This window comes from Bos grunniens, chromosome X (assembly GCF_055505025.1).
Source record: "Bos grunniens cultivar Pamir isolate PY7600 chromosome X, Bosgru_T2T1.0, whole genome shotgun sequence".
In the NCBI taxonomy this organism is placed as follows: Eukaryota; Metazoa; Chordata; class Mammalia; order Artiodactyla; family Bovidae; genus Bos; species Bos grunniens.
Genome location: NC_141194.1, coordinates 1196618 through 1209087, shown reverse-complemented (window position 1 = coordinate 1209087; position 12470 = coordinate 1196618). Strand labels below are relative to the sequence as shown.

Here is a 12470-nt window from a genome sequence, read left to right as displayed (position 1 = left end):
CTCCCTTGATCCCTATCGATGTCATTTTGGGTCCAAGGGACATGGCTGCTTCTCACCGAGGCTCGGGGAAGCAAACAGCCGAGCGTGTGGAGAACAGGGTCAGTTTTCACAGCTTTGTGCTGCTTTTCGGATGGGCTTCCCTGGTGGCTCAGCTCGTAAAGAATCCGCCCATAATGCAGGAGACCTGAGTTCAATCCCTGGGTTGGGAAGCTCCCCTGGAGAAAGGAAGGTCTACCTACTGCAGTATTCTGGCCTGGAGAATCCCACAGACTGTATAGTCCTTGGAGTCCTAAAGAGTCGGACACATTGTATACTACTAATGTAGTAGTTTGTATATCTTAATCCCCTCCCCTCATCCTGACCCTCCAGGGTACCCTTTCTCCAGTGGTAATCACTAGTTACTTCTCTCCATCTGGGAGTCTGTTTCTTTTTTATATATTTATTCATTAAATGTTTTAGATTCTGGATACAGGTGGTAACATGCTATTTCTCTGTTTGTGATTTATTTCACTTGATGTAACATCCTCCGAGTCCATGTGTGTTGTCACAGGTCGCAAAAGATTTGTTCTTGTTTATGGCTGAGTAATATTCCATTGTGTGTGTGTGTGTGTGTGTGTGTGTGTGTGTGTGTGTGTGTGTACTCAAATTATTTATGTGTAATTCTTCAAATACAGTGAAGTGCTACATCATTCTGTGATGCTTTCTGATTCAGTTTAACATGTACCTACTTTGGCCACCTCATGCAAAGAGCTGACTCATTGCAAAAGACCGTGATGTTGGGAGGGACTGGGGGCAGGAGGAGAAGGGGACGACAGAGGATGAGATGGCTGGATGGCATCACCGGCTCGATGGATGTGAGTCTGAGGTGAACTCCGGGAGTTGGTGATGGACAGGGAGGCCTGGCGTGCTGCGATTCATGGGGTCGCAAAGAGTCGGACACGACTGAGCGACTGAACTGAACTGACCTATCGTCTATCCATATGTCCATATTCCTTTTTCATATTCCTTCCCACTGTAGGTTATCGCAAGATACTGAATCTAGTCCCCTGTGCTATATGGTAGCTCCTTGTTTCTTATTTTGTATACAGTAGTATGTATCTGTTAGTCCCAAATTCCTCATGTGTCCCTGCTCCCCTGTCCCCTGGGAACCAAAAGTTTGTTTCCTACATCTATTTCTGTCTTGTAACTCAGTTCATTTGTATCGTTTTTTAGACTTCACGTGTAAATGATCCCATATGGTATTTGTCTTTCTGATCTAGTTCACTCAATGTGATCGTCTCTAGGTTCGTCCTTCTTGCCTACAAGCGTGTATTATTTCATGCCTTTTCACGGCTGAGTAATGTTCCATTGCACATAATAAGTACCGCCTCTTTTTTATCCCTTCCTCTACGGATGGACATTGCTTCCATGTCTTGGCTATTGTGATGAGTGCTTCAGTGAACATTGGGACGCATGTATCTTTTAGAATTATAGTTTTCTCCAGATATATACGCCCAGGAGTGGGATTGCAGGACCATACGGTAGCTCTATTTTTAGGGTTTTTTTTGAGGAACTCGCGTACTGTTCTCTGTGGTGGCCGAATCCATTTACATTCTCGTCAACTAGTGTGAGAGGGTCTTCCTCTTCTTTTTGATCGTGTTTCTGTTGTTGAGAAACATGAAATGCATTGATAAACATACTCGCCATCTGACCAAGAAGGGTGGTAAGCCCCAAGGCCCGGAGCTTCCCCATCCTCCCCCAGCACGAGCTTTTTCTGCCGTTTTCCTTCTTTTCTGGGACAAAAATCTGAGTCCGTGCAGTTCATCTGGTTGGAGAAGCAGCCTGCGTCTGTGTCCAGACACATCTTGTTTCTGCATCTGTATAGCCTGCTCCCTTTGACCGTTGATTCTGTCCTGTACGCCGATGCTTAACCATCTGGCCGGGGGCCGTCTATGGGCTCCTAGAAGTAGTAATAGCATCAGTTGCTCAGTTGTGTCCAACTGCCTGCAACCCCATGGACTGTAGCCCGCCAGGCTTGTCTGTCCATGGCATTCTGCAGGCAAGAACACTGCAGCGGGTTGGCATGCCCTTCTCCCAGGGGAATCTTCCCGACCCAGGGATCCAACCCAGGCCTCCTGTGTTGTAAGCAGATTCTTTTACCATTGGAGCCACCAGAAAGGTCCCGTGGCTTGTAAGCACAGCTCAGTCAAAAAGCCACTGGGCTGAGCCCACGTCAGTTGAGGTCTGATTCAGGTCCCTCCAACGTCCTTTCCCTCAAGTTGAGCCGAGCTCACCAGGTTATGCGTTCTCTGTCGGCAGTCTTTCCAAGCGAGGGGAGAGCTTTCCCTTCCAGTTGCTTTGGGCAGCAAGGCTGTAACTGTCACTGAACCAAACCTGAGTCTTTTCCCCCTACATGTGGTTAAGTGAGTCTGCAGAGCCCAGGTCATAGTGAAGAAAGTGTAGTGTTTATTGGAGGCCCCAGGCAAGGAGGATGGTCAGTGTACGCTCAAAAGACTGTGAACTCCCTGCTGGATTTTGGCAAAGCGTTTTAAATTTTTTTAATTTAAATTTATTTATTAATGTCTGGCTGCACTGCGTCATCTTTGCTGCACAGAGGGTGCTTCTGTGGGCTGTGAGCGGGCTCTGCTCTACCCGTGGTTTGGAGGCTTCTCACTGCTGTGGCTTCTCTTTGAAAGGTTGCTGCTGAGCTGTGAAAGACGCCGGGATTCTTGGCCTCTGGAGGAGACAAATTCAATCCGGGCCCAGTGACTAGGCTTGATTGCTCAGAGCTTTTGTGTAATATAGTTTTATTAAAGTATAAAGAGAGAGAGAAAGCATCTGACATAGACATCAGAAGGGGGCAGAGAGAGTGCCCCCCTGCTAGTCTCTAGCTGGATCTTATACAGCTACTAGCAGTCTGCTAATTAGAGAAAGGAGCTGTCTCAAAACTCAGAGAGTGGCACCAGGCCCCTCACCCGCAACCCACATTTTGAGGTAACATTGGGACCAGGTGAGTCATCCCGGGCCATTAAACGGTTGACCTGAATCATGAAGAAGGGCAGGTTTCCAAGCAAATAGATAGTTTCATTAACATAGATTAGGAGGACAATGTGTGAATAAAACATACTGGTTTGCTGAGCCCTTATCGGTTCTGAATCCTAGGCAGAACTGACCTGAATAAATCAGAGTCTAATAATTCATTCACATAGCTTAAGAGAAACATTTCCCTAAGAAAATGCATTGGTTAGCTCAAGGTTTGAGAAAAGTTAAGTTCAGGTGGAACCAGGTGTCATCGTGGCAACACCAAATTTTAAAAGAAACCTTTTAATTTTGTACAGAGAAGGGAAAAAAATAATCTGACACATGTAGTTTGTTTGCTCCTGCCACTTAAGAGAGAGAGAAAAAAACACCCAACACTTGCAGCCTATTTCCTCCGTCTGGAGACCCCTGGCCGTCCTGCCAGTTACCCTCTTCTCTTGTGGGCTGCGGGCTCTAGGGTGTGTGGCCTTCAGTAGTCGCAGCCCCTGGGCTCAGCAGTTGTGGCCCATAGGCTTTAGTTGCTCCAAGGGATCCTCCCGGGTCAGAGATCAAACCCGTTGTCTCTTGCATTTTTATGGCAGGTGGCCTCTTTACTGCTGAGCCACCAGGGACGCCCCAGGAAAGCATCTTGAAAGGCCAGGTGGTGGAGGGACGTTCTGGGTTCTGTAGTTGGCTCGTGCATGGGGCCTCTGACTGAGGGTGAGGTGACAGGGTGGGGTCACAGGGGTTGACATTACCCACCCTCGGGCACTTGTAGCTCTGAGGGCTCGTGATCATCAAATAGGTAACGTCTTCCTCTCTGATGGGAGTTTAAGCATCTGTGTGTGAGTCGCTCAGTCGTGTCCGACTCTCTGCGATCCCATGGACTATAGCCAGCCAGGCTCCTCGTTCCAGGGGATTGTCCAGACCAGGATACTGGAGTGGGTCGCCATTCCCTTCTCCAGGGGATCTTCGCAGCCCAGGGATAGAACCCACGTTTCCTGCATCGGCAGACAGGTTCTTTACCACTGAGCCATCAGCAAAGCCCATTTCAGCAGTTACTTCTTCCTTGATTGTTTCTTTGAATTCCAAATGATGCTGGGACTTCCCTAACTCAGGCTACCTTCGGAGTTCCGCTCTCACCTCCACTCGGGAAGGAGGGCAGTGCTGGGCGGATTTGGAAAGAGACCCTGATGGTCTCGGTCTCGCCCGCCCTGTGAGCAGGACCTGAACCTCTGAGAAGGTGGGGAGTCTACAAGCTTCTGAAATCACTACAGCCATTGCTCTGACAGCTTGTGTTCCTGGGTTCCCGGAGCAGGGCGGACCAACCCTGACGCTTAACTAGAATCCTTCTCCTTGGGAATGTGCAGCCCTGTGGGTCCCTATCCTATAAATTATACAGAATTCAGACACAATGCTGCATGTTCTGCAGCTGTTACGGACATACAAGCCCTTCTGTGCCTCATCCTGCAAACGCGTGGCTGGGAGCTGTACATGGTGGGGTGCCGTTGGCCACCTTCTGAGCTCTGGCGGCTGCCACCCTGTGGTCCCACGTGAGTGAGAGGCGTCTCCTGCTTGCTGTCTCGTGATGCTTCCAGGTGGTGCTAGTGGTAAAGAACCTGCCTGCCAATGCAGGAGACTTAAACACGGGTTCGATCCCTGGGTGGGGAAGATCCCCTGGAGGAGGGCATGGCAACCCACTCCAGTGTTCTTGCCTGGAGAATCCCATGGACAGAGGAGACTGGTGGGCTACAGTCAAAGGAGTTGCAAACAGTCAGACTAAGTGATTAACACATTTTCATTCACATTTGGAGGCCAGAAATTGCTGATGGCTGGGACATTTCTTATTTATTGCTGTGACAGGAGATATTTTCATTTCATGATACAAATATATAAAATATAATTATCAGTTCAGTTCAGTTGCTCAGTCGTGTCCAACTCTTTGCAACCCTGTGAGCTGTGGCACGCCAGGGTTCCCTGTCCATCACCAACTCCTGGAGCTTGCTCAAAAGAACATAATTATAAACATATATAAATGTAAGTGTACATATTTATACATATGAATATGTGCACTTTTATATTCTATGTCTTTTTTATAGTCAATTATTTATCATCTATGTATTACATATCTGTCTATGCACTTTTTTATCATCTCAGTTCAGTTCAGTCGCTCAGTCGTGTCTGACTCTCTGCAACCCCATGAATTGCAGCACGCCAGGCCTCCCTGTCCATCACCAACTCCCGGAGTTCACTCAGACTCACGTCCATGGTGTCTGTGATGCCATCCAGCCATCTCATCCTCTGTCGTCCCCTTCTCCTCTTGCTTATCAGCTACTTACTAGTAAATCTATGCATCTATTATCTTTCATCTATTCATTGGAAGGAGTGATGTTGAAGCTGAAACTCCAATCCTTTGGCCACCTCATGCGAAGAGCTGACTCATTGGAAAAGACCCTGATGCTGGGAAAGATTGAGGGCAGGAGGAGAAGGGGACAACAGAGAATGAGATGGTTGGATTGCATCACTGCCTCGATGGACATGAGTTTGAGCAAGCTCCAGGAGTTGGTGATGGACAGGGAGGCCTAGCGTGCTGCGGTCCACGGAGTTACAGAGTCAGACACGAGTGAGCCACTGAACTGAACTGAACTGATGCATATATCTCTTTTCTATTTATTGAACATCTATTTACCTTTTTATCATTTGTATCTGATATCTTTATCATCTGTGTATTTTTGTGTCTATGTATCTGTGATTGAACATCTATTGACCTTTTATCACTTGTATCTAATATCTGTATCATCTGTGTATTTTTGTGTCTGCATCTGTGATCTGTCAGTTACTCATCTCTCTCTTGGTGTCTATCATCTTTCTATGTATCTGTTACTAGTCATCTGTATTGTTATTGCTGTTTATTCACTCAGTCGTGTCTGACTCTCTGACCCCATGGACTGCAGCATGCCAGGCTTCCGTATCCTTGACCATCTTCTGGAGTTTGCTCAGACTCACGTCCATGGAGTCGGTGATGCCATCCAATGCCAATATATCATTTATATATTTATTGTTAATTCATCTTTTATGTGTATCTGTGTATTTTCTTCCTTGATGGCTTTCCTGGTGGCTCAGATGGTAAAGAATCTGCCTACCACGCAGGAGATCCAGGTTCAATCTCTGGGTCAGGGAAGATCCCCTGGGGAAGGGAATGGCTACCCACTGCAGTATTCTGGCCTGGAATTTCTGGACAGAGGAGCCTGGCGGGCTACAGCCCATGGGGTTGCACAGAGGTGGGCATGACTGACAGACTAACACACACATAACCACTCTTTTTGTTAAAATTCTTTTCCTGTATAGGTTTTTACAGAGTATGAATAGAGTTCCCTGTGCTATACAGTAGGTCCTTATTAGCTATTCATTATATGTAGCTGCTTTAGAATAGCAAATGGTAACCCACTGTAGAAATGTTGCCTGGGAAATCCCATGGACAGAGGAGTCTGGTGGGCTACAGTCCATGGGGTCGCAAAGAGTCGGACACAGCTGAGCAACCAACACACAGATGTAGTTTGTGTTGTCATCTCTATATTTATTTCCCTCCATCCCTCTATCTGTCTTTACCTACCTGTCTGTCCCTCTGTCTCTGAGTTTGTCCATCTTTCCATCTGTGGATGGACATCTGTCTATATCTGTCTATCCATTCATCTGTCTCTCTGTCTCACATCTCCACCATCCATCCATCCATCCTGTATTTGAATGGTTAAACTGAAGGCATGTTGAGCAGCTTTGATTTTCTCTGCAGGAAATTGAATGAAGCCATACGTTTCTCCTTAAAGGGAAGCTGTCGTTGGTTCGCTCGTCATGGGTTTACACATTTCCCTGCTGCGTAAGACGGTTTGGCAGGATCCATGGGGTTCCTGTAGTGCACTCTGCTTGTGTGCCTGGGAACCGCTGAGCACTCGACATTTCAAGCTTCTCACCCAGAGGAGTTGGGGGGTGGGTGTCGACCCCTCTGAGCTCAGTGCCCGGTCCCCTGTCTCCTAGGCTGGTGTGGCATCCCCTCTTTCACACGGACTTGGCCAGAGAGCAGGGAGCACCCCTCAGGGCCAAGACAACAGACCCTGGAGCCGGTAGTCCAAAGTGGACGCTAAGGCAGGGCTCTGTACAGTGGGGTTGAGTGGACATGGGCCTGCCTGGGGGAGCCTGGGGTCTCAGATGAGGACCCCATTCCTGGGCTGTGGGTGGTGAAGCTCAGATGCGGGTCTCCAGGTGGGGTTCAGATGATGAGGGTCTCCAGGTGGGGCTCAGATGATGAGGGTCTCCAGGTGGGCTCAGATGATGAGGGTCTCCAGGTGGGGCTCAGATGATGGGGGTCTCCAGGTGGGCTCAGATGATGAGGGTCTCCAGGTGGGCTCAGATGATGAGGGTCTCCAGGTGGGGCTCAGATGATGAGGGTCTCCAGGCGGGGCTCAGATGGGGGTCTCCAGGTGGGAGTCAGATGATGAGGGTCTTCAGGTGGGGCTCAGATGACGAGGGTCTCCAGGTGAGGCTCAGATGATGGGGGTCTCCAGGCGGGGCTCAGATGATGGGGGTCTCCAGGCGGGGCTCAGATGATGAGGGTCTCCAGGCGGGGCTCAGATGATGGGGGTCTCCAGGTGGGCTCAGATGATGAAGGTCTCCAGGTGGGACTCAGATGATGGGGGTCTCCAGGTGGGCTCAGATGATGAGGGTCTCCAGGTGGGCTCAGATGATGAGGGTCTCCAGGCAGGGCTCAGATGATGGGGGTCTCCAGGTGGGCTCAGATGATGAGGGTCTCCAGGTGGGACTCAGATGATGAGGGTCTCCAGGCGGGGCTCAGATGGGGGTCTCCAGGTGGGAGTCAGATGATGAGGGTCTTCAGGTGGGGCTCAGATGACAAGGGTCTCCAGGTGAGGCTCAGATGATGGGGGTCTCCAGGTGGGGCTCAGGTGACAGAGAGTCTCCAGAGGGGCTCAGATGATGAGGGTGTCAGGTGGGACTCATATGATGAAGGTCTCCAGGTGGGAGTCAGATGATGAGAGTCTCCAGGTGGGGCTCAGATGACGGAGAGTCTCCTGGGCTGTGGGTGGTGAAGTTCAGATGGGGGTCTCCGGGGGGGCTCATATGGTGGGGGTCTCCAGGGGGTGCTCAGATGATGAGGGTCTCAGGGTGGCGCTCAGATGATGAGGGTTTCCAGGGGGGCTCAGATGATGAAGGTCTTCAGGTGAGGCTCAGATGATGAAGGTCTACAGGTGGGGCTCAGATGATGAGGATCTCTGGGGGAGCTCAGATGATGAAGGTCTTCAGGTGAGGCTCGGAGAGGATGGTCTCTGCATGGTGCTCAGATGATGAGGTTCTCCAGGTTGTTCCCAGATCAGGGTCTCAGATGATGAGGGTGTCAGATGATGAGGGTCTCCAGATGGGACTCAAATGATGGGGATCTCCAGGTGGGGCTCAGATGATGAGGGTCTCCAGGTGGGGCTCAGATGATGGGGGTCTCCAGGTGGGGCTCAGATGATGGGGGTCTCCAGGTGGGGCTCGGATGATGAGGGTCTTCAGGTGGGACTCAGATGATGGAGGTCTCCAGGTGGGGCTCAGATGGTGGGGGTCTCCAGGTGGGGCTCAGATGATGAGGGTCTCCAGGTGGGCTCAGATGATGAGGGTCTCCAGGTGGGGCTCAGATGATGAGGGTCTCCAGGTGGGACTCAGATGATGGGGGTCTCTAGGTGGGGCTCAGATGATGAGGGTCTCCAGGTGGGGCTCAGATGACGAGGGTCTCCAGGTGGGGCTCAGATGATGAGAGATCTCCAGGGGGGGCTCAGATGGTGGGAGTCTCCAGGTGGGGCTCAGATGGTGGGGGTCTCCAGGGGGGCTCAGATGGTGTGGGTCTCCAGGTGGGGCTCAGAGAGGATGGTCTCTGCATGGTGCTCAGATGATGGCCTCTCCAGGTTGTTCCCAGATCAGGGTCTCAGATGATGAGGGTGTCAGATAATGAGGGTCTTCAGGTGGGACTCAAATGATGGGGGTCTCCAGGTTGTTCCCAGATCAGGGTCTCCAGGTGGCAGAGTGTCATGTGTGAGGACCAGCTCTGGGAAGCAGTAACTGGGTCACCTCCTTTTCTGCTCGCGTCTAGGATCTCACGCCTGGGTCCTCGGTGGCCAGACCCAGGGGTGTGGTCAGACCTGCCCAGGCTGCCGCAGCGTGCTTGGCCTCGGGAAGGAACCCGGCCTGGGATCCCAGAGAGGGTGTGGGTGTGGTGCCCGAGCCAGCAGCGAGGCTGTGTGCCTGGCGTCTCGCAGGACGGACGTCCCTGGGAAGCTGGTGGTATCCCTGCCTGGTTTTGACCTGATCACCCTAGTGGGGGGTTGGTGTGTATCGGGGCTGGGAAGGTGGGATAACGGGAGGAGCACAGCCACAGTCAGGGGTGACGGCAAGTAGGTAGGGATCTGCTGACGGCTCAAGAGAAGCCCTACCAGGTAGCCCCCAGCCTTGGCTTTCCTCCTTCACCTCCAGCCTTCCGAGGTCCACACCTCCAGCTGAGACGGTGTGAGCTTGCTGTGGACTGAGTCTCTGTATCCCCCTGGAATTCATATGTGGAAACCCTGGCCCCCGAAGGGGATGTGCTGGGATGTGGAGGGGCATCTTTGGGAGGTGATGAGGGTTAGATGAAGCCATGAGGGTGGGGTCCCCATGATGGGATGAGTGGCCTTGTGAGAGGGGGGAAGAGAAATCAGAGCTGTCTCTCCATCACACGAGGATACAGCAAGTGTGCAGGTGTATGGACCAGGAGGAGAGCTTTGCCTCCTGGCAACGAATCTATTCTCACTGTGATCTCAGACCCACAGCGGGCAGGACTCTGAGAATCACGCCTGTGGTTTAAAGCACCTAGTTTCGGTAACTTTGTTATAGCAACCAGCATTTGCCTTGTTGCAAGAAACCACCCCCCCCAAAAAAAAAAAAAAACAGAAAAAAACAAGCAGTATTGTAACAAATTCAATAAACACTATAAAAATGGCCCCACATTAAAAATTTGAAGTTAGTAGACTTTGAGTTAACTGGATTATCTGCCATAATGTGGGCGGGCCTCATCTTATCAGTTGACGATGTCCATTTGAAGAAAGACTTCGGTTCCCTAAGGGAAAGTGAAAGTGAAGTCCCTCAGTCGTGTCCGACTCTTTGCGACCCCATGAATCACAGCACACCAGGCCTCCCTGTCCATCACCAACTCCCAGAGTTCACTCAGACTCATGTCCATCCAGTCAGTGATGCCATCCAGCCATCTCATCCTCTGTCGTCCCCTTCTCCTCCTGCCCCCAGTCCCTCCCAGCATCAGAGTCTTTTCCAATGAGTCAACTCTGCATCAGGTGGCCAAAGTACTGGAGTTTCAGCTTCAGCATCAGTCCTTCCAATGAACACCCAGGACCGATCTCCTTTAGTGGACTGGTTGGCTCTCCTTGCAGTCCAAGGGACTCTTAAGAGTCTTCTCCAACACCACAGTTCCAAAGCATCCATTTTTGGTGCTCAGCGTTCTTTAGGGCCCAGCTCTCACGTCCAGACATGTCTGTGTCTCTCTCTGTCTTGCTCTCTGTGTGTGCTCTTGATGTGTGTCTCTGGAGAGACCTGTAAGCACTACATACTTTATGTGCATAGGTTGTACTACAAGAAAGCCAATTAGGGATGCCAGTATTAAAGAAGCTGAGTCCCTGTCAGCTGTGATGCGTGTGTGTTCAGTCGCTCAGTCGTGTCTGACTCTTTACAGCCCCATGAATCACAGAACCCCAGGCCTCCGTGTCCATCACCAACTCCCGGAGTTCACCCAAACTCATGTCCATCGCATCGGTGATCCCATCCAGCCATCTCATCCTCTGTTGCCCCGTTCTCCTCCCGCCTTCCATCGTTCCCAGCATCAGGGTCTTTTCCAATGAGTCAGCTCTTTGCATCCAGTGGCCAAAGTATTGCAACTTCAGCTTCAACTTCAGTCCTTCCAATGAATGTGCAGTGTTGACTTCCGTTAGGATTACTGGCAAATAATCCACCCATTAAATCGTATAGTTCAGTAAAATTTTCTGGGGGCCTTGCCATCTGGTCCTTCAGATTATGGTTGTGTTCCCCCCAAAGCAAGTTTCCTGATCACTTGGAATATCCTTAGGACTTGGGCTTATTTAGGGTTTAAAAAATATGCCTGCGATGTATTCATTACAAAAGAATTCTGAAGAGTGTTCTTGCCTGTGAAAACCATTCCTTTGGTGTTATGTGGCATACGGCTAGGGAGGTTGCAGAATTTTCCTGTAGACACCGCCACTGACACTGTTTTTCTCTTGTCCTCTCTTCTTTTGGAAGATGGGGGTGGAGATCAACGAGCCTTGTCCTCGGGGTGACCAGGGAGATGTGGGTCTGTTGGCAAAATTCACTGGAAAATGTGATACGTGTAACACATTGAGACTATCATTCCTCAGACCACTGCTCACAGCACTGAGTAATTTAAATTGTTTTTTTAATATTCAATTTAATGTTATTATTTTTTAAATTGGGGTATACTTGCTTCAGTACCTTGTGTTAATGTCTGCTATACAATGAACCAAAATTCACCTCAAAACGACCATGAGGTACCACTGGTCAGAATGGCCATCGTCAAAATAATCTACACCCAATAAATGCTGGAGAGGGTGTGGAGAAAAGGGAGCCCTCCTCCACCGTTGGTGGCAATGTCCATTGATGTAGGCTCAAGAGCATGGAGGTTCCTTAGAAAGCTAAACACATTATTACCGTGTGATTCCGCAGTCTCACTCCTAGGCACACAGCCAGACAAAACCCTCATTTAAAAAGATACATGCGCCCCAGTGCTCACAGCAGCACTGCGTTACAATAGCCAGGATGTAGAAGCAACGTAGACGGCTGTCAACAGATGAATGGAAAAGAATGTGGTACATACATACAGTGGAATATTACTCATGAGAAAGGATGAAATCAGGGCATGGGTAGAGATGTTTGAGGACAAAGGAACTTTTTAACATAAGGTCCGGACAACTCTGTGGGCTGTTTCCTTTTCTGCCAGCCTCCTTTGAGGGTTGATGGATAGATGATGTGATCTAACCGTGCCCTAAGCCTTCCCATCTCTGCCCCCGCTTTGCTGTCCCGCCTTAAGGCCTGGAGATCAGTCTGTCCCCAGAATGAATGACTGTCATGTTCCTCTTCCGTGGTCACAAGACGGGTCACAGGCGGGTACAGTGTCCGAACTGGACACTTTATCCTTCAAGTCCGCTTCTCACGGTGTGTCTATCAGAAGATTCTCACTAGTGAGATGTGTAAGCTTCTTAATTGTCGTGGTTTACCGACACAGCCTTTCTCAGTGATGCTGTGTTTCGGGAAAACAGAATCCTGCAGCCAGTTGAGTTAGAAGGGCAGACATGCATCACTTTAACATTATTTCCTCTCAATTTTGAGGACTCTTGAGACAGGACTGGCAG

At 50.0% G+C, this 12470-nt stretch overlaps 1 protein-coding gene across 3 annotated transcripts in view; it reads left to right on the top strand.

Annotated features, from left to right (window-relative positions):
* DHRSX (dehydrogenase/reductase X-linked) overlaps nt 1–12470 on the top strand; it is a 188021-nt gene that overhangs the window by 17675 nt on the left and 157876 nt on the right. The window lies entirely within an intron of this gene.